Source organism: Oryctolagus cuniculus, chromosome 21 (genome assembly GCF_964237555.1).
Source record: "Oryctolagus cuniculus chromosome 21, mOryCun1.1, whole genome shotgun sequence".
NCBI classification, from domain to species: Eukaryota; Metazoa; Chordata; class Mammalia; order Lagomorpha; family Leporidae; genus Oryctolagus; species Oryctolagus cuniculus.
In genome coordinates this window covers 22790432-22811218 of record NC_091452.1, presented here as the reverse complement: position 1 = coordinate 22811218, position 20787 = coordinate 22790432, and the positions used below count along the sequence as shown (strand labels likewise).

At 52.7% G+C, this 20787-nt stretch overlaps 1 protein-coding gene across 2 annotated transcripts in view; it reads left to right on the top strand.

Moving 5' to 3' along the window:
- Positions 1 to 3786: 3786 nt before the first annotated feature.
- AP1B1 (adaptor related protein complex 1 subunit beta 1) overlaps positions 3787 to 20787 on the top strand; it is a 61216-nt gene continuing 44215 nt past the window's right edge. For both annotated transcript variants that reach the window (XM_051826499.2, XM_051826498.2), the window contains exon 1: positions 3787 to 3963. The gene's annotated coding sequence lies outside the window, so the exon portion shown is untranslated. The remainder of the gene's footprint in view (positions 3964 to 20787) is intronic.

Below are 20787 nucleotides of genomic sequence, written 5' to 3'. Positions count from 1 at the left end.
CCCTGCTAACGGTTTGGGAAAAGCAGTGGAAGCTGCCCTGCACCCATGTGAGAGACCTGGAGGAAGCTCCTGGCTCCTGGCATCAGTCTGGCCCAGCCCTGGCCATTTTGGCCATTTGGGGAGTGAACCAGCAGATGAAAGGTCTCTGTTTCTCCTTCTCTCTGTAAGTCTGACTTAAAAAAAATTTATTTATTTATCTCAAAGTCAGACTTACACAGAGAGAGAAGGAGAAGCAGAGAGAAAGAGAGATCTTCCCTCTGCTGGTTCACTCCCCAATAGGCCAGAATGGCCGGAGCTGTGTCAATAGAAGCCAGGAGCCAGGAGCCTCTTCTGGGTCTCCTACATGGGTGCAGGGGCCCAAGGAGTTGGGCCATCTTCTGCCGCTTTCCTAGGCCATAGCAGAAAGCTGGACCAGAAGTGGAGCAGCCAGGACTTGAACTGGCGCCCATATGGGATGCCAGCACTGCAGACAGTAGCTATACCTGATATACCACAGCGCTGGCCCCAATAATATTTATTTGAAAGACAGAGTTACAGAGAGAGATAGAGACAGAGAGAGAGGTTTTCCATGCGCTGCTTGACTCCCCAGATGGCCACAACGGCCAGAGCTGTGCCGATCCGAAGCCAGGAGCCAGGAGCTTCTTTTGGGTCTCCCACGCAGGTGCAGGGGCCCAAGGACTTAAGCCATCTTCTACTGCTTTCCCAGGCCACAGCAGACAGCTAGATTGGAATAGGACCAGCCGGGACTAAAACCAGCACCCATATGGAATGCTGGCACTTCAGACCAGGGCTTTAACCCTCTGCCCCACAGCGCCGGCCCTTAAAAATTATTTTTAATTAAAATTTATTTGAGAGACAGACAACAGTAGTTCCATCCTCTGACTCACTCTCCACATGTCCGGAATAGCCAGCGCTGATCTGCGTTGACGCTTGTAGCCGGGAACTCAATCCAGGTCTCCCACATGAGCGGCAGGGACCTAATTCCTTGAACCATTGCTGGGTTCCGCACTTGCCGGAAGCTGGAATCAGGAGCTGGAGCCAGGGGTGGAACCCGGGCACTCTGATGGGGGGTGCAGCATCTTGACTGATATTTTCACCACGAGGCCAAACACCTGGCACTGAAGTTTTGCTTTTCTGGGAGGCCGATGGCATTTGCAATGCTTACCATCAGGTGTGCAGGGCACAGCAGCACATATACAATTATCATGGGCGTGTGGAGGAAGGACCACGTGAGGGCTCAGAGGCAGGCAGGCTCTATAAGCCTAGGAGAGGGGCCGCTGAGGCCATCAGCCCTGATCAGCCTTGATCCTGGTCCCCAGCCCCTAGAAATGGGAGAAAATAAACTTCCGTTGTTGAAGCCAAACAATTGTTATTTATTCCCTCCCTACTTCAAGAAAGTGATTTAGAAACAGCAAAGGTCTGTAGGTTAGAGATAATACTTTACCAATAGCAATAGTTTTTTTTTTTAATTTGACAGGTAGAGTTTTTTTTTATTATTATTATTTTTGACAGGCAGAGTTAGACAGTGAGAGAGAGAGAGAGACAGAGAGAAAGGTCTTCCTTTTTCCATTGGTTCACCCCCTAAATGGCCGCTAGGGTCGGATCCGAAGCCAGGTGCTTCCTCCTGGTCTCCCTTTGGGTGCAGGGCCCAAGCACTTGGGCCATCCTCCACTGCCTTCCCGGGCCACAGCAGAGAGCTGGACTGGAAGAGGAGCAACCGGGACTAGAACCTGGAGCCCATATGGCATGCCAGTACCGCAGGCAGAGGATTAACCAAGTGAGCCCCGGCACTGACCCTGACCAGTAGCGATAGTTTTGATATCCTACTACGGACAGGTAAAAGGTTGTCCTTGAGGGAAACTGAGTGTGGGGTACACGGGACTCTTTTTATATGGCTTCTGTAATCTCCTGTAAGTCTATAATTCTTTTTTTTTTAAAGAAAGATTTATTTATTTATTTGAAAGTCAGATTTACACACAGAGAGAAGGAGAGGCAGAGAGAGAGAGAGAGAGAGAGAGAGAGAGGTCTTCTATCCGCTGGTTCACTCCCCAGATGGCTGCAATGGCCAGAGCTGGCTGATCTGAAGCCAGGAGCCAGGAGCTTCTTCCGGGTCTCCCACGTGGGTGCAGGGGCCCAAGGACTTGGGTCATCTTCTACTGCTTTCCCAGGCCACAGCAGAGAGCTGGATCGGAAGTGGAACAGTTGGGACTCGAACCGGCACCCATACAGGATGCCAGCACCGCAGGTGGAGGCTTTACCTGCTACGCCACAGCACCAGCCCCTACAATTATTTCAAAACAAAAAATTTCAGAAACTGTTTAAGACCGTTGAAGCACAAATGTGTATTGAATATTGAATCAATTATATATGTATTAGATGGAACATACAGACTTGGCTTACAAGCTTATTTATTAAGTTTTTGTAATATTAAAAATATGGCCAGCGCTGCGGCTCACTAGACTAATCCTCCACCTTGCGGCGCCGGCACACCAGGTTCTAGTCCCGGTCGGGGCGCCGGATTCTGTCCCGGTTGCCCCTCTTCCAGTCCAGCTCTCTGCTGTGGCCCGGGAAGGCAGTGGAGGATGGCCCAAGTGCTTGGGCCCTGCACCCCATGGGAGACCAGGAGAAGCACCTGGCTCCTGGCATTGGATCAGTGCGATGCGCTGGCTGCAGCCCGCCGGCCGCGGCGGCCATTGGAGGGTGAACCAACGGCAAAAGGAAGACCTTTTTCTCTGTCTCTCTCTCTCACTGTCCATTCTGCCTGTCAAAAAAAAAAAAAAAATTAATACCAACCTGATGTACAACCTTAGGGGATCGCTTCAGAGAAGAGAGGTGCCATCCACACAAGGGCAGAAAACACCACGGAGAAAGAAATGTGCTCATTGTTTCAGGACTTTTTTTTAGCATAATCTTGGTGAGTGAGGGGCAGGCACCCGGGGCTGCGGGAAGACCACGTGATTGGCCTGCATCCACTGCTGGAGGGTCTGGGTTCAAGTCCTGCTCAGCTCCAGCCCCGGCTTCCTGCTGGCCGGCAGCCGTGATGGTGCCAAGAACCTGGTCCCTGCCACCCACCTGGGAGACCTGGATGGCGCTCCAGGCCCCCGGCCTCAGCCTGGAACAACCCTGGCTTTTGAGGGCATTGAGGGAGTGAACCAGCCAGTCTGTCCCTCTCTCTCTTGCTCTCTCTCACACTACCTTTCAAATAAATTTAAAAATTCAATTAAAAAAACTTTTTAAAGAAAATCAAACCATATCATCAAGCCTAAAAGAACCTTCCCCAAAATATTGGAAGTGATTATCTCAGGGAAGTGAGATTGAAGGTGAACTTTTATCTTCGCTTTGGTTACCAGTGGGTTTTCCCTGCTCTGCAATGCAATTTTTATTTTTTTTATTTGAAAGGCAGAGAGGCCTCCCATCTCCCTGGTTCTCTCCTGGGCTGCAGCCGGACCAGGCAGAAGCCAGGAGCCGGGCATCCAGGTGGGCGGCGGGGACCCGGTGCAGGACCACCCCCTGCGGCCTCCTGGGCGAGCGGCGTTTGAAAGCGGGATGAGCAGACAGTATCTAGCAGGAGCAGATGCACGGTGTGCCGCAGTCAGGAACGGGGTGGCCGCCGCCACTAGTACGCAGCTGCGTGGCTTTTCCAAGACCTCGGCGGAGACAGCGCCGCGGCCTCGCAGAAGTGCCTGCCCGCAGGCTCCGCCCCCTTCCCTGCACTCGCACCCGCCCCTCCCCGGGCCCCTCCCCTGCCCGCGTCGTACCCTTGATCCCGCCCCCCGGCCGTGCGTCCACCGGAAGTGCCCGCGCGCGGGCAGCTCACTTCCGCCCGGCAGGTGACAGCCGCGGGGCTCGGAGCAGCCGGCGGCACGGACGCACCGGCAGGGTGGGAGGAGGAGCAGGAGGCCGCGGACATTTTGCTGCCGAGCCGAACCGAGCCGTGGCTCCAGGAGCCGTTCGGACTTGCCGGTGAGGAAGCAGGGGGCGCCGCGAGGTAGCAGAAGGAGCGGCGTGGGGGCGTCGGGGGGTCTGAGGTGAGGGGTTTGTGGGGGTCAGAGGTCACGGGGAGGACGCGGCGCCGTGGGCGCGCGGCGGCGTCCCGGGGCCGGACGGGGCGGAAGGACTCGGGTTCATTCATTCGCGCCCGCTTGGCCGCCGGCCCGGACCGCGGGCGCCCCGTGTCCGTAGGCGCTCTCGGGGCGCCCGCCCGGAGACTCCCGGACCTTAGGCCCCGAGACTCCCGTCTCTGGCCGGGTGGGGGAAGCTCCTCTGCGGGCTCTGGTTTCCCTTTTCACCGTTACCCCCGTGGTCATCCCGAGGCCTCGTCGGCGTCCAGGGCCGAGGTTCAGAAAGGAAAAATTAAAGTTAGAAAAGAAAAAACCAGCCTTGTGCCGCCCGGGTGGACTTGGGCTTGGTCTGTCCGTTGGCGCTCCGGGGACGAGTGGACGGCATGGGGACGTCTGAAAACAATGCTAAGAGATACTGAGGACCCCCTGCTGAGTCTTGAGCTCCTACTGTGTGTGCGCAGCTGTGCCGAGCGCTTTACGTACAGTGCACATCGAGTCCTTTGCCAGGGCGCTGGTGTTTCGTCCCCCTTTTATCCAGGGAGGTCAGATCACGCATGGAAGGCCAGTTGGGCAGGAGGGGCAGAGCCAGGGTTCCTGCTTAGGCGTTCGGGGCCTCAAAGTACAGAGACCATGGAGAGAGGGGCGCCGTGATCGGGCGTGAGGGGCTGGTTCATATTTTTAGGGGCGTGGGTCAGGGTCAAGACGTGCCCTTATTGCCTGATCTTTCCTAAGGGGCATTTGGTTTGCTTTCTTCACCGTGAGGCAGCCGGGCAGGCTGTTGTAAGTGATCTTGCAGGGGCACGCGTTGAAGGTTTTCCTGACTGTTGGGAACTGTGAGACCCCGAACGGGTTATCCGTGAAGCCGATGGTTCGGATCTCTTGAGAAGTAGCTCAAGAACTGCTTTCCTTTTGGAATAAAGAGGGCACCCAGATGACCATCAGGGGGTCTTGGGTGTGGAAGCGTGTACCCAGAGGGAAGTCTTCGCCCCTCTGAGAAGTGTGCAGAGCCCACGTGGTCCTGCCTGGGAGAGGAGACGCTTGGTGGCCGAGGGTCAGGCTCTGTGTCTGAGCTTTCTTCCAGATAGTGACCACTGCACTTCCGCCTCAGTTTCCCAGACAGCAGCGTGAGAAAGACCTGCTGCCTTCCTACCCTCTCCTGGTGTCTTTTTTTTTTTTTTTTTAAGATTTATTTTAGGAGCTGACACTGTGGCGTACTGGGTAAAGCCGCTTCCTGTACTACCGGCATTCCATGTGAGTGCTAGTTTGAGTTTTGGCCGCACCATTTCTGATCCAGCTCTCTGCTATGGCCTGAGAAAGAAGTGGAAGATGGCCCAAGTCCTTGGACCCTTGCAACCTGTGTGGGAGACCCGGAAGAAGCTCCTGGCTGTTGTGGCCATTTGGGGAGAGAACCAGCGGATGGAAGACTTCTCACTTGCACTCTTTCTCTGCCTCTGCCTTTCAAATAAATAATTTGAAAGGCACAGTTACAGAGAGAGGGAGAAAGAGAGATCTTCCATCTACTAGCTCACTCCCCAGATGGCCACAGTGGTCAGGGTTGGGCCAGGCCGAAGCTAGGAGCCAGAGTCCTCTTCCGGGTTTCCCACGTGGGTGCAGAGGCCCAAGGACTTGGGCCATCCTCCGATGCTTTCCTAGGCACAAGAGCCGGGAGCTGGATCAGAAGTGGAGCAGCAGGGACTCGAACCAGCACTCATATGGAATACCAGCTTGCGGGCTGCAGCTTCACCCGCTACGCCACAGTGCTGGCCCCTCTTAGGTGTCTTAACCGTTAATCTCCCTGTGCGGTGTCCACCTGCTTTTGAAGAAAGCTCTGATAGAGGGCTGGCGCCGTGGTTCACTTGGTTAATCCTCCACCTGTGGCGCCGGCATCCCATATGGCGCTGGGTTCTAGTCCCGGTTGCTCCTCTTTCAGTCCAGCTCTCTGCTGTGGCCTGGGACGGCAGTGGAGGACGGCCCAAGTGCTTGGGCCCTGCACCCGCATGGGAGACTGGGAGGAAGCTACTGGCTTCGGATCGGCATAGCTCCGGCCGTAGTGGCCATTTTGGGGGTGAACCAACGGAAGGAAGACCTTTCTCTCTGTCTAACTCTGTCAAAAAAAAAAAAAAAAGCTCTGATAGAAATGTTAGGGTAGTACTGGTATTCTCTTTAACTCTATGATCTGTTCTCCTAGTGCCACTGACTTCACAGAAACTTAATATTGTCACCTTATCCTCCTCCTTCCAAGGGAAGAATCGGGATAAAGTGACTTGTCACAGAAGGCGGGAACATGAGAGAGCACAGGTCATCTGTGCCCTGAGTTGAGCTCTCACCGCTCAGATGGCGTGAGGACCGGCTCCACTGGGTCTCAGGGTTGCCGAGTGTGAGAGTTGGGCAGGGGCTCCTCCCTGAGCGGCTTGAAGGTCTCCCTCAGGTCTGATGGAAAGTGCCGTCCAACCCAGTGGGTCCTGGCTTCCAGCTCCTGTGACCTGGGTGATTTACCTGGGCTGGGGCTCCTTTAACTCCGCTCTGAACTAATACTGCCCCTCTCCCTCCACCCCTGCCTTGTGTTCGGGTTCAATGAGGAAATTTGTGCAGAGCCTGTGGGTACCTTGGTCGCAGCCAGTTAACTCGCACTGGGGCCTGTGACTGCGGACGTCTGGGCGTTACTTCCCTCTGCAGACAGAGGCCTCTCTGTCTTCAGAACGTCTCCCACCCTTTTTGTTTCATTTCCTAAAAGTGTTTCAGAACTGCTTGGTCTGTTGGTCCTGCTGGCCCTGGCCTTGGACTTTGATCGTTCTCCAGCTGTCCTCTGAAACTAGCGCTTGTCTTAACTGCTGGCTTCCCAGAAAACCCCCAGCTCAGCAGGCCTTCAGGGAGCTGGGGTGTGTTTCTCAAAGTTGAGCTGTCATCTGTTCCTTGAAGAATTTGCTTTTTCCGGGCGGGCCTAAGATAGGTCAGTGATGTTATCACAGTCCAGAAATGATTTTCCTGTTCTTTATCTCTTCACATAGAGAGGAACAAATACCCCAGAAAGAAAAATGTCACCCAAGCAATTGGAATCCTTTATAGAAAAAATTCTCTGGCCGGCGCTGTGGTTCACTAGGCTAATCCTCTGCCTGCAGCGCCGGCACTCCAGGTTCTAGTCCCGGTTGCTCCTCTTCCAGTCCAGCTCTGCTGTGGCCCGAAAAGGCAGTGGAGGATGGTCCAAGTCCTTGGGCCCTGCACCTGCATGGGAGACCAGGAGGAAGCTCCTGGCTCCTGGCTTTGGATCAGTGCAGTACGCCGGCCATAGCAGCCATCTGGGGGTGAACCAATGGAAAAGGAAGACCTTTCTCTCTCTCTCTCACTCTCTCACTGTCTAACTCTGCCTGTCAAATAAAAAAAAAAAAAAAATCTCACTTTGGAATCCATCATTGTTCTGAGACTAAAACTCGGGTTCCTCAGCACAGCATTCAAGGCGTTTTGGGCTCTGACCCTGCCTTCCCCGTCTCCCCCCACGCCTCCACCACTTCCCAAGCTCCGGTCCAGCTCAGCTTTGTGCCCCTTCTGTGAGCCCCAACTCTACACTTCGCTGTCTTCAGTTTGAGCTCTTCTTTTTTTTTTTTTTTTTCCTTAAAGATTTATTTATTTATTTGAAAGAGTTACACAGAAAGAGAAGGAGAGGCAGAGAAAGAGGGAGGTCTTCTATCCAATGCTTCACTCCCCAGATGGCCACAGTAGCCGGAACTGTGCTGATCCGGAGCCAGGAGCTTCTTCTGGGTCTCCCATGCGGTTCAGGGGCCCAAGGACTTGGGCCATCTTCTACTGCTTTCCCAGGCCGTAGCAGAGAGCTGGATTGGAAGTGGAGCAGCCGGGACTTGAACCGGCACCCATATAGGATGCTGGCGCTTCAGGCCAGGGCGTTAACCCGCTGCGCCACATAGCGGCCCCAGTTTGAGCTCTTCGTGATGCCTGACCGCCACGTCCTGCTCCTCCTGCTCCACTTGCTTCGCTGGGTCACTCTTGATGCTTCCTGCTTGACCATCACCCTCAGTTTGCAGGCCTGAACCAGGTGCCTCTCCTGAAATCACTGTTCATGGTAAGCCGTGATTGTCTGCTGGACTGCCTCCTAAGTGAGCAGCTTCTAATCCTTGGCAGGGATTGAGGTTAACTGTGTCTCCAGCATCCAGTTTGATGTCTGGCTTCAGGGGAGTACTTGGTGACTGTTTGCTGAATGAGCAAATGAATGAATAACATATTAGGTGGTTAGGTTACTCTGAAACTGGCAGAATTGAGAACACTGTCCAGGTGATCTCCTGTCCACCCTCATGTCATCCCAGAGGGAGAGTGAGAAATCTGACCCGTGGTGAAATTAACTACTCTCCAGCTACTGCTGCTACCGCAACCAGCAAGTGTTTTTAGGGTGTCCAGGGATCTGGGGGTTTGAAGGAGCCAGGAGGTGGTAAACACTGTGTAGTAGTGGCCAGCGTTTATCAAGTGACCTCATGGGCTGGGCACTGCTTGTTCTTGAATTGTCTCCTGTTAATGGAGCTCGGGGTGGGAGGCTTGGCTGCAGCTCTAGACCACCACGTGTCACACTCTGTATGTTTTTAGCCCTGAGGTTGGCCTCTGACACCCCCCTCCCCCCAAGGAGGACTCCCTGAAATCAGGAGGCCTCTCCTAATTAAGGTAGGAGTGTGGCTGTTTGACACCAGAATGCTCAAGATTCATCATCAGCCAGGCAGCCTTAGTCACTGACCCCCTCCACTGCTGTCACCCCGCCTCCTCCCGGGGACTGTGAGCTGGAAGATGCGGAAGATGGTAGATTTGGAAACCAGATCTCAAAAGGTTTAAAACCCAAACATTCAGTGTTCATTGCGTCACTTCAACAGCTGAGCTGTGTAGAGGAGTAGACTTGAGTGGCAGATACACCCTAAGTGCCCTGGGGGTCTTGAGCATTTTGAGAGTGGAATGACAGCCTTCTGCTTTCGCCAGTGGCGTGGTCTGCTTCGTGTTCTTCATCCTCTGGTCTTGAAGGTTGAGTGACTGGGTGTCAAGACCCTGGACAGAGACTTCAGAAGTCCAGCATTCATTCATTTATTTATTTTTTTTATTTTTTTTTTATTTTTGACAGGCAGAGTGGACAGTGAGAGAGAGAGACAGAGAGAGAAAGGTCTTCCTTTGCCGTTGGTTCACCCTCCAATGGCCGCCGCTGCAGCCGGCGCACCGCGCTGATCCGATGGCAGGAGCCAGGATCCAGGTGCTTTTCCTGGTCTCCCATGGGGTGCAGGGCCCAAGCACCTGGGCCATCCTCCACTGCACTCCCTGGCCATAGCAGAGAGCTGGCCTGGAAGAGGGGCAACCGGGACAGAATCCAGCGCCCCGACCGGGACTAGAACCCGGTGTGCCGGCGCCGCAAGGTGGAGGATTAGCCTATTGAGCCACGGCGCCGGCCCATTTAGTCATTCATTCATTCCTCATTGAGCCCTTGCTTGTGCCTGGCACTGGGCTATGCTGATTGGTAAACAGGCCAGGGCACTGGGCTGCTTACTGCATTCTGCTGGGGGAGAGAGATAAAGCAGAAATAGATATGTGAAACCTATGCAATGATTAGGAAACTGATAAGCCTGAGGAAAACAAAAAGGCATGGCAGCCAGCACCTGTCGGAATTAAGTCAGCTCTCGAGATGCAGCTCCCACCTCACTTAGAGCAGACCCAGAGCCCCCACCTGTCCTTAAGGCCCCTTCTCTGATCTCAGCCAATTGCCCCCCCACCCCCCCAGTTGCTTACTCAGTCACATTTACTCCCTGCTGGTCCTCAGATGCCCGGCACACTCCCACCTCTCCACTGGCTCTGCCATGTGCCTGGCAGGCTTTTTCCCGAACCATGCCACCTGTTACCTTCTCCGGGAGGCCTCCCTTGGCCACAGTGATTAAGTTTCAGTATCCCTCCCACCCCCCCAACGCTCCCTGACATCCTTCCTCACGCTTTTTCTCCCTAGTGGTTATTACGCTATATGTAAGATACAGTGTGTTTTAGTTATCTAACTCGCTTATGGTCTCTGTCCCTGTTAGGATGTAAGCTCCGTGAAGAGAAGTTTGTTTCACTCCCTGCTGTATCTCGGCACAGAGAAGGGCTTATGTACATGGAAGGTGACCAGTAAATGGATGAAAAGTGAGGGGACCGGTGTTGTGGCGTACCAGCATCCCATATGGGTGCTGGTTCAAGTCCAGGCTGCTCCACTTCCAATCAAGCTCCCTGCTGATGCACCTGGGAAAGCAGCAGAGGATTACCCAAGTAACTGGGCCCCTGCACCCACGTGGGAGACCTGAAAAAGCTTCTGGCTTCTGGCTTTGGATTGGCCCAGCTCTGACCAATTTGGGGAGTGAACCGGCAGATGGAAGATCTCTGTCTTTCTTTCTGTCTCTGTCTCTGCCTTTCAAATTAGAAAAAAAGAAAGAAAGAAATGAAAAATGAATAAGAATAGTGCAGGGCAGAGACAGAAATACCTACTTTTAAAAAAATACTGTTTTAAGCCGGCGCCGTGGCTCAATAGGCTAATCCTCCACCTTGCGGCGCCGGCACACCGGGTTCTAGCCCCGGTTGGGGCGCCGGATTCTGTCCCGGTTGCCCCTCTTCCAGGCCAGCTCTCTGCTATGGCCAGGGAGTGCAGTGGAGGATGGCCCAGGTGCTTGGGCCCTGCACCCCATGGGAGACCAGGAAAAAGCACCTGGCTCCTGGCTCCTGCCAGGATCAGCGCGGTGCGCCGGCTGCAGCGGCGGCCATTGGAGGGTGAACCAGCGGCAAAGGAAGACCTTTCTCTCTCTGTCTCTCTCTCTCACTATCCACTCTGCCTGTCAAAAAAAAAAAAAAAAAAAAAAAAAAAAAAAATACTGTTTTTTTTTTCTTAAGATTTATTTATTTACTTGAGAGGCAGAGTTAAAGACAGAGAGAGGGAGGGAGGACGGGAGAGAGAGAGGGAGAGGGAGGTCTTCATCTGCTGGTTCACTCTGCAAATGGCTACAACAGCTGGAGCTGAGCCGATTTAAAGCCAGGAACTAGGATGTTCTTCCGGGTCTCCCATGTGGGTCTGGGGGCCCAAACACTTTGGCCATCTTCTATTGCTTTCCCAGGCCATCAGCAGAGAGCTGGATCAGAAGTGGAGCAGCCAGGACTCAAACTGGCATCCATATGGATGCCGGTGCCAGCGCCAGCCCCAGAAATACCTACTTAAGAGAGTATATGCAAGGAAGGTATCTTTTTCTTTTTTTTAAAGATTTATTTATTGGGGCTGTTGCTGTGGCTCAGTAGGTTAATACTCTGCCTACGGCACCAGCATCCCTTATGAGCACTGGTTCTAGTCCTGGCTGCTCCTCTTCCGATCCAGCTCTCTGCTATGGCCTGGGAAAGCAGTAGAAGATGGCCCAAGTCCTTGGGCTCCTGTACCTGTGTGGGAGACCCGGAAGAAGCTCTTGGCTCCTGGCTTCGGATCGGTGCTGCTCTGGGTTGCAGCCACATGGGAGAGCCGGAAGAAACTCCCAGCTCCTGGCTTTGGATCAGCACAGCTCCTGCCATTGCGGCCATGTGGGGAGTGAACCAACGGAAGGAAGATCTTTCTCTTTGTCTCTCCCTATTACTGTCTGTAACTCTACCTCTCAAATAATTAAATCTTTTTTTAAAAAAGATTTTATTTATTTATTTGAAAGTCAGAGTTACACAGAGAAAGCCTGGTACTTAGCTGAACGCAGAAGGAAGGCCTGCAGGTGCTGGGCAGAGAAAAGGGCCTGGCCGCGCTCACACCGCAGCCTGCTCACACCACAGCCTGCGTCAGCACCCTACGCCTCCTGCCGAGCTCTGGCGCTTTGTGAGCTGAAGCCTGCGGCAGCCTGTGACACGCACCTGGCCTCGCAGCAGGGAGTGGCCTGGACATTTCTCCTGCTGGATATGTCGCCTCCTGGCTTCTGCCTTTTCCCTTCCTGCTGTGTCTTATATTTTCATTTCTTAGCTAAGGGATCTGGCATTTTCTTTCTTTTTTTCTTTTTAAAGATTTATCTTATTTATTTGAAAGAGAGAGAGGCAGAGGCTGAGGCAGAGAGAGAGAGAGAGAAGTCTTCCATCTACTGATTCACTCCCTAAAGGGCCACAATGGCTGGAGCTGGGCTGATCTGAAGCCAGGAGCCTCTTCTGGATCTCCCACATGGGTGTGGGGTTCCAAGGACTTGGGCCATCTTACGCTGCTTTCCTAGGCATATTAGCAGGGAGCTGGATTAGAATTGGAGCAGCTGGGACTCGAACCGGCGCCTGTGTGGGATGCCAGTGCTGCAGGCAGGGGCTTTAACCTGCTGCACCATAGCAGGGTTGTGGCATTTTCAATTTCAGTGTAGTCAAAATAATTTGACAACCAGAGCAGAACCCAGAGAGTGAAACATTGGAAAGTTTCTATGTAGCTGAGGTTCGTTGCCAAAACTTGAAATTTTCCCGAGACAAGTTGAGCACAAGTCCTTAAAATGTATTGAGCACATACTAGTGGCCTGATACCAGGCAAACAGGAGGTAGGAATATGATAGTGGACAAATGAGCAAAATCCTTGCCCTAATGGAATTTACATTACGGAGAGAAAAAATAGTATAATACATTGTGTAGTTATGTAGATGACAGGTACTTTGAATAAGAAAGGAGGAAGGAGAGTTTGGAGGTGGAAGGCGTTGCTTGCAGGAGCTACATGATTTAGATAGAGTGGTCAGAGAAGGCACAGTGGGTTAAGCCACTGCTTGTAATGCCATCATCCCTTACCAGGGCTGCTTCTGATCCTGGTTCCTGCTGATGCTCATGGGAGGGCAGCAGATGATGGCCTGAGCACTTGGGCCCCAGCCACCCATCCGGGAGACCTGGATGATGGAGTTCCTGCCCCAGGCTTGGCTGTTGTGGCCGTCCGGGGAGGGAGCCAGCAGATAGAAAATGTCTTTCTTGGTCTCTCTCCCCCTCTCTCTTCTCTGTTGCTCTGCCTTTCAAATAAGTAAGTGAATAAATCTTTTAAAAAGTGAACAGAGAAGGCCTCATGAGAAGGTGACATTTGAGCCAAGACTTAAAGGAGGTGAGGAACTGAGCCACAAGGCTGTCTGGAGAAAGTCTTCCAACAAAAGGAATGGTACATGCAAAGGCCCTGAGGTGGAGACATGCCTGTGGTGTTCAGGAATCAGCAAAAAGGCCTGCATGACTGGAGCTGGGGTGGGGTGGGTAGAAGAGTTCAAAATCTAATAGGGATTGAGGGTGTGTGTGAGGAGCATAGCAGTTAAGATGCCCGCATCCCACATCCGAGTGCCGGTTCAAGTCTTGGCTACTCTGCTTCCAATCCAGCTCCCTGCTAATGTACCCGGGCAGGCAACAGAAGATGGCCCAAGTGATTGGGCCCTTGCCATCCACATGGGAGACCCTGAGTGAGTTCCTGTCTCCTGGCTTCAATCTGGCCCACACCTGGTTGTTGTGGCCATTTGGGAAGTGAACCAGTGGATAGAAGATTGTGTGTGTGTGTGTCTCCCTTTGTCTTTTCCTGTCTGTTTCTCTGCCTTTCAAATTATTTAAAAAAAAAAAAAAAAGATAGGGAGAGTGCCTGTGTGTACCTCTAGGGGCCTTGGAAGCCGTGAGGCCGGGGCAGCAGTTTTGGCTTTTACTCTGAGTGGGCCAGGGACCCGTTAGGGGTTGTGGACCGGAGGGCTGCCACGGTCTGCCTTCAGTTCTAGAACGAGCGTTCTGGCCGTCGCCGAGAGGGGTTCTTGGGAGCCGCATGCGTGGAAGGAAGCAGCTTGGGTAGCAGCCTCAGTGGGAGGAGATGGTGGCCCAGGGCCAGGCGATAGTGACAGCTGGCGAGAAACAGTTTCCTAGATTCTGGGTTCTGAAGGTAGACAGATAGGATTTGCTGACGGGTTACATGCGGGGTCTGCCGCTGAGGTTTTTAGCCTGAGAACCTGTTAGAGGTGGTGTTGGCAGTAAGCAGACGATGAGCACTGCGGGGTGGGCGGCTGGGAGAGGGAAGGAAGCAGGGGGTCGGGTTCTCCGTTCAGACACACCAGTGGGGACGTCAGGAGGCTGGGATGTGGGAGCTGGAGTTGAGGGGAGAGGGTGGGCTGGGATAGGGCATTGTGCATTGTCAGCATCTGGACAACTCTTGAAGCTCTGACACTGGTGTGGTCACTAAAGAGGCCACGTCGCGTAGCTGGAGCAAAGGAGAGGGACGAGGCCTGAGCCTGGGGCGCTCCAGAGAGGAGCAGGACTGAGCAGAGCAAACTGAGACGGCGTGGACAGTGGGGCACAGGGAAACGGAGTGTGGCTTCTTGGAGTCCGAGGGAAGACAGTGTTCCGGGGAGTGACCAGCAGTGTCAAGTGCTTGTCCTTTGAGGAGACTGGCAGGGCCTGGCGCACCCTGGCCTGCAAGGCCATCTGAATCTCAGCCTCCTTCCCTGACCTCGTCTGCTCCTCTCCCTTCCAGATCCTTGCCCCAGGTCAAGCAGGGTGTCCCCCAGACTTCACAACACACATGCTTGTTTTGGCTTTGGCTATGGCATGCCTGTCTCTGCATCTCTAACTCCTCACCAGGAAAAACAAAATACTTATGTACTTGAGAGGCAGGGAGACAAAGAGATTGTTCCAGTTTGCTGGTTCATTCTCCAAATGCCTGCAGTGACTTGGATTTGGCTGGACTGACGTTGGGAGCCAGGAAGCCATTCCAGGTCTCCTGCGTGAGAGACAAGGGCCCAACCACTTGAGCCATCACTGCCGTCTCCCGGGGTCTCCGTTAGCAGGAACCTGAAATAGGAGCTGAGACCAGCACTTTGAACCCAGGCGCCCCGATGACTGCTAGGCCAGATGCCTACCCCTCACTCCTCATTTTTAAATGGATAGGGGGCCGGTGCTGTGGCATAGCAGGTAAAGCCACCACTGCAGTGCCGGCATCCCATATGGGCGCCGGTTCAAGTCCCAGCTGTTCCACTTCTGATCCAGCTCTCTGCTATGGCCTGGGATAGCAGTAGAAGATGGCCCAAGTCCTTGGGCCCCTGCACATGCGTGGGAGACCGGAGGAAGCTCCTGGTTCCTGGCTCCTGATTGGCGCAGCCCCAGATGTTGTGGCCAGTTAGGGAGTGAACCAGCAGAAGGACCACTCTCTCTCTCTGCCCCTCCTTCTCTCTCTGTGTAGCTCTCACTTTCAAATAGATAAATAAATCTTAAATAGTAATGATAATAAATGGATAACAGAAGTAAGTGATTGAATGACCAAGCACAGAACCTGCTCCCCAGCCGGTGCTGGCAGTGCCTTAGTTGTTCTGCGAGCCCTCCTTTGTTTCACTGGTGTCTTAGGGTCTTCTCCATGCCACCCCTGCCCCTCCCTCTCCAAATCTGTTGTGTCTTTTCACGTCCAGCCAAGCCTCTTTTCATCTAAGAGAGCTTCCCTGGATGTTCCCCTGGCTCAGGGCCCTCCTCCTCCGAGCTTTGGGTGCAGTTACCTGGAGGGCGTCACCACCCTGCTGTTCCCCTGCAGCCTTTACGTGGCCTGAGTCTGTAAGCAAGGGGGAGGACCATCCCTCCTCTCCTGGGTGCACAGTCCCAGGCGTGGAGTGGACAGTGCTGCACGTGGCTGTGTGTGCCGAAAGGACGGCGATGAGACCTGACAGATCTCCACAGTGTTCCCACTGTCTGGGCGGGAAACAGATTGCAGGGAGCCTTGTTCTGTAGTCTTCATTCAGCCCTTTCCCCTCATCTTGGTCAATAGTGTTCAGAAGAAGTCCTTATTAATTTTCTTTCCAGTCCAGAGGAGCTCTCCTTCGGCACTAGATCTTTCCACACCTGCTGTCCGTAGATCAGTTAAGAACTGGCGTCTGATCTAGAATGCGTTTTTAGAGACTTTGTGCTGATACAAGAACATTTGCCTACCTTTGGTTCCTTTCATTTTGCGACTTCTAATTGCTAGGGGCCCTGGGAGGCTGGTTTTTATTAATCAGTTTTCACCCACATCCTGGGAGGCCCATAACTTGCCAGGCTCATCCAGGCGAGCGTTCTCTGCACACGCTACTAAACTCGATGTTCCTGTTGTCCAAGCTGCATGGGCCGGCCCGACAATAACCTGTAATTCAACATCTGAGGGACTGCGGAGCTGTGTGGCAACCCATTTGACGCGCCCTTTAGCCTAGGGCGTACGTGTGTGCCAGGGCTTCATTTAGTGAGGAGCCCCTCGCTGGACACAGAGGAACATGTGGCCTCATTGCGGGGCAGTGGTGGAGAGTGCTGGCACTACTGCTTTCTGGCTGTGCGACTCAAACAAATGCCTTGACCTCTCTGGGCTGCACTTCCCTCATGTGATTGTGAAGACCAAATTAAGGGTGCTTTTTTTTTTTTTTTAAAGATAGATATATTTATTTGAAAGTCAGAGTTACATGGAGAGAGAAAGAGAGGCAGAGAGAGAGAGAGAGAGAGAGAGGTCTTCCAGCTGCTGGTTCACTCCCCAGTTGGCCACAATGGCTGGAGCTATGTCTATCCGAAGCCAGGAGCTTCTTCCTGGTCTCCCATGTGGGTATGGGGCCCAAGGACTTGGGCCATCTGCTTTCCCAGGCCACAGCAGGGAGCTGGATTGGAAGTGGAGCAGCTGGGACTCAAACTGGCGCCCATGTGGGATGCTGGCACTGCAGGCAGTGGGTTAACCTACTATGCCACAGCGCCGGCCCCTTGTTCTGAATTTTATGCTGAAATTGCCGAGCTCAGTGACCACATCATCTCAGGGAAAGTCCGAGCGGAGGTCTGATTTCCTTGCTGCTGACTCACCGTCCTCCCCTGGCCTCACCTGTATTCCTGTTTAGAAGGGGAACCGAGGCCTCTCGCTGTTTGTAAGGAGACTGTCAGATGAGGAGTGCCGAGTAGAGTCCTCTTCTCTTCTAAATTCTAAGCTTTGTGGGGGCAGGCGCGCCATCCAGGGCATTGCCAACAGGGGAGTCCTTGGAAAATGGGTCAGCCTCTGTCTGCCCTTGAGACAGAACTGGAAGAACAACACACAAAGAACGATCAAAGTTCTCCTGTCCCAAGTGACGGGAATTGGTGACACTGGCTTAGCCCCTTTTTTTCTCTTTCCCTAACCTGGTCTTGACTGTCCCTCAGGTAGCATGTGCCTTGGAGTGGTGCTTTCTCAGGGAAGGATTTCACAGTTGAAGCCACCAACACGGACCTTCAGACAGTTCTCTCACCCAGATAGCTTTTTAAAAAACATTTATTTTTATTTACTAGAAAGGCACAGTGGCATACAGAGAGAGAGGGAGAGAGAGAGATACTTGCCATCTGCTGGGTCACTCCCCAAATGGCTGTAACAGTCAGCAGTCAGGTCTGGACCAGGCCAAAGCCAGGAGCCAGGAACTCCATCCTGGTCCCACATGAGTGACAAGGCCCAAGTATTTGAGCCATCTCCACTCCCTTAGCAGGGAGCTGGGTCAGAAGCCAAGTAACCAGGACTCCCACTCCAATATGGGATGCCAGCATCACAGTTGGCAGCTTAACTCCTTGTGCCACAACACTGGCCTCTGTCCAGATACCCTTGAATTCCAGGAGGGGTCATGGCACATTGGATCGCACCCTGTCAGATGTCTCTCCCTTTTCCCCTTCCTGAAGCTGCTCCTCCAGTTGGTCTGAGCACCAGTCATCTCCCTCAGGAGTTTGCCGAGGGCTGGAGGTGTACAGTATGCTGTGCTAATGCTGCCAGCTACACACTTCCCATCTAATGGCAGAGCTGGGCTGCTTGGACAAGAAACTCCACTGAGCTACCAGGTCCTTGCCCTGGCCATTTGGGGAGTTAGGATACTTTTCCTGCCTCGCTTGTTACTGTTTGCCTTCTTACTAAGGTTAGCTGGCCCTGGCTGCCTTCATTCTCTTTGTCCTCTTGGTGGGAAGATGGGTCTCTCCTGGAGAAGAGGATGTGAAATGTGGGGGTTTTATCTGGCCTTTAGTAGATTGTAGACCATGGGTTGTCTGAAGGGCCTTTGGTGGAGGCAGAGAAACAGACACAGTCGAGTGAGCTGGACTCCAGGTCCTTTCCTTTTTTTTTTTTTTTTTTTTTTTTTTAAGATTTGTTGATTTATTTTGAAAGAATCACCAAAGAGAGGGAGGAAAGGGGGTGGGGAGTAGAACCAGGAGCTTCATCCAGGTCTCCCATGTTGGTGCAGGGGTCCAAACACTTTGGCCATCTTCCACTGCTTTTCCTGGGCCATTTGAAGGGAGCTGGATGGGAAGTGGAACAGTCAGGACATGAACCAGCACCCCTATGGAATGCCAACATTGCATACAGCAACTTTACCTGTTACACCACAATGCCGGCCCTGGACTGTAGATCCTATACCTTAACCTTAGCCAGAACAGCTCCACTTTTTTCTGTTTTTACCAATTTAAGAATGGGGGTGGGGGCTGGCACTGTGGCAAGGAAGGTTAAGCCTCTGCTTGCAGTGCCAGCATCCCATATGGGTGCTGGTTCGAGTCCCAGCTGCTCCATTTCCCATCCAGCTCTCTGCTGATGTACCTGGGAAAGCAGTGGAAAATGGCCCACGTCCTTGGCCCCTGCACCCACATGGGAGACACGGAAGAAGCTCCTGGCTCCTGGCTTTGAATCAGCCCAGCCCCTGCCATTGAGGCCATTTGGGGAGTGGACCAGTAGATGAATGATCTTTCTCTCTCTCTCTCTCTCTCTCTCTCTCTCTCTCCTTTTCTTTCTATATTTCTGCCTTTTAAACAAACAAAAAAAATTATTTAAAAAAAAAATGGGAATGGGCTTGAAAGTAATTGATTGAATTCTCTTTGTTTGACAGTTGGAGAAATAAGACCCAGAGATAGGGTGATTGACCTATGGTCACACAGCTGTTGACAACAAAGCCAAGTTTCCTGGCAGCCATCTTGGCACTGGATCAGCCTTGTCATGTTTGTTGAACATTAAAACTTAAGTCTTATATTCCCGGTCTGCCCAGTCCTCACTGTCTGGCATTTGTGACAGTGCTCTCGTGTCTTGATCTGTTACGTGCCCTTGGTTTTGTAGCTACTCTGGGAACCTGATGTCCCTTTTTTTTCTTTTTTTAAGTATTTTATTTGAGAGAGAGAATTATAGACAGAGAGAGGGGGAGACAGAAAGAAAAGTCTTCCATCCAGTAGTTCAGTCTCCAGATGGCCACAACAGCCGGAGCTGAGCCAATCAGGAGCTTCTTCTGGGTCTCCCACATGGGTGCAGGGGCCCAAGGACTTGGGCCATCTTCTATTGCTTTCCCAGGCCATAGCAGAGAGCTGGGTCAGAAGAGAAGCAGCCAGGACTCGAACCAGTGCCCATATGGGATTCTGGCACAGCAGGTGGAGGCTTAGCCTACTACGCCACAGCCCCCCTGTTCACTTTACTAGCCAACATCTGTTATCTAACAAGATGTGCCACACACAGTGCCAGTTACTGGGCTGGCTTCATTAGGAAAGGTCCCAAATGAGAGTTATGAGGACAGCTGTGGAAAACCTGGGACTATGCCGGCGCCGCGGCTCACTAGGCTAATCTTCCGCCTGCGGCGCCGGCACACCGGGTGCTAGTCCCTGTCGGGGCGCCGGATTCTGTCCCGGTTGCCCCTCTTCCAGGCCAGCTCTCTGCTGTGGCCCGGGAGTGCAGTGGAGGATGGCCCAGGTGCTTGGGCCCTGCACCCCATGGGAGACCAGGAGAAGCACCTGGCTCCTGCCATCGGATCAGCGCGGTGCGCCGGCTGCAACACGCCGGCCGTAGCGGCCACTTGTGGGGTAAACCAATGGAAAAAGGAAGACCTTTCTCTCTGTCTCTCTCTCTCTCACTGTCTAACTCTGCCTGTCAAAAAAAAATTTTTAAAAATCTGGGACTTGACTGAGTCTGATGCTGCTGGGATGTCTGTCCCTTGGGTCGGGAGGAGGCACCTCCTGGGCAGCCATGTCTGAGTCAGACTGAAGAGTGTTGGGGTACATCCTTCTTTCTAAACTGGTTTACGTTTGAATACATGCACAGGGGACAAAATTTCCAAGCTATAAAGAGGTAAATAATGAAAAGTCAATCTCTCACCCTATTCCGTAATCACCTAGCTGTATTTTTTAAAGAAATTTAAAAAAATTTTCTTTCATTCACTTCAAAGGCCGGGGTGGGATGGAGGGAATCAGGAGAACTCTTCCCTCCACGGGTTTATTCCACAAATGCCCTGCAACAGCCAGGGCAGGACCAGGTGCTGCAGCTCGGGGCTGGGTGGCAGGGGCCCAGGCACTTTGGCTGTCATCTGCTGCCTCCCATAATGTGTTAGTAGGAAGCTGTATTGGAAGTCAGGGGCCAGGACTCCAGTAGGGAAAGCACACGTTCCAGGCCATGTGCCACAGCGCTGGGCCCACCTGGCTTTTTCCCCAGAGGAAACCACTGCTGCCTTTTCGTATTATTTTTTCAGGGTCAACTGGTGCACTTGCAAATACTCAGATGTTCATGCTTTTGTTAATGTATCTGTAACAGAAATCGTACCACACTACATATTCTGTTGCATCTTGCTTTTTTCATTTAATACCTTGGAAAGTTTTGCTGAAAGCATATATAGAATTGCTTCATTCTTTTTCATGGTTGCTTGCTGTTCCATCTGTCTGTATACCATGCTGTCTTTTTTATAAATCAGTCCTGTTGATGGACATTCAAGGCAATCACAGTATTTTACCATTAGGAAGGATGCTGTATAAATAACCTTGTCTCTACACAACT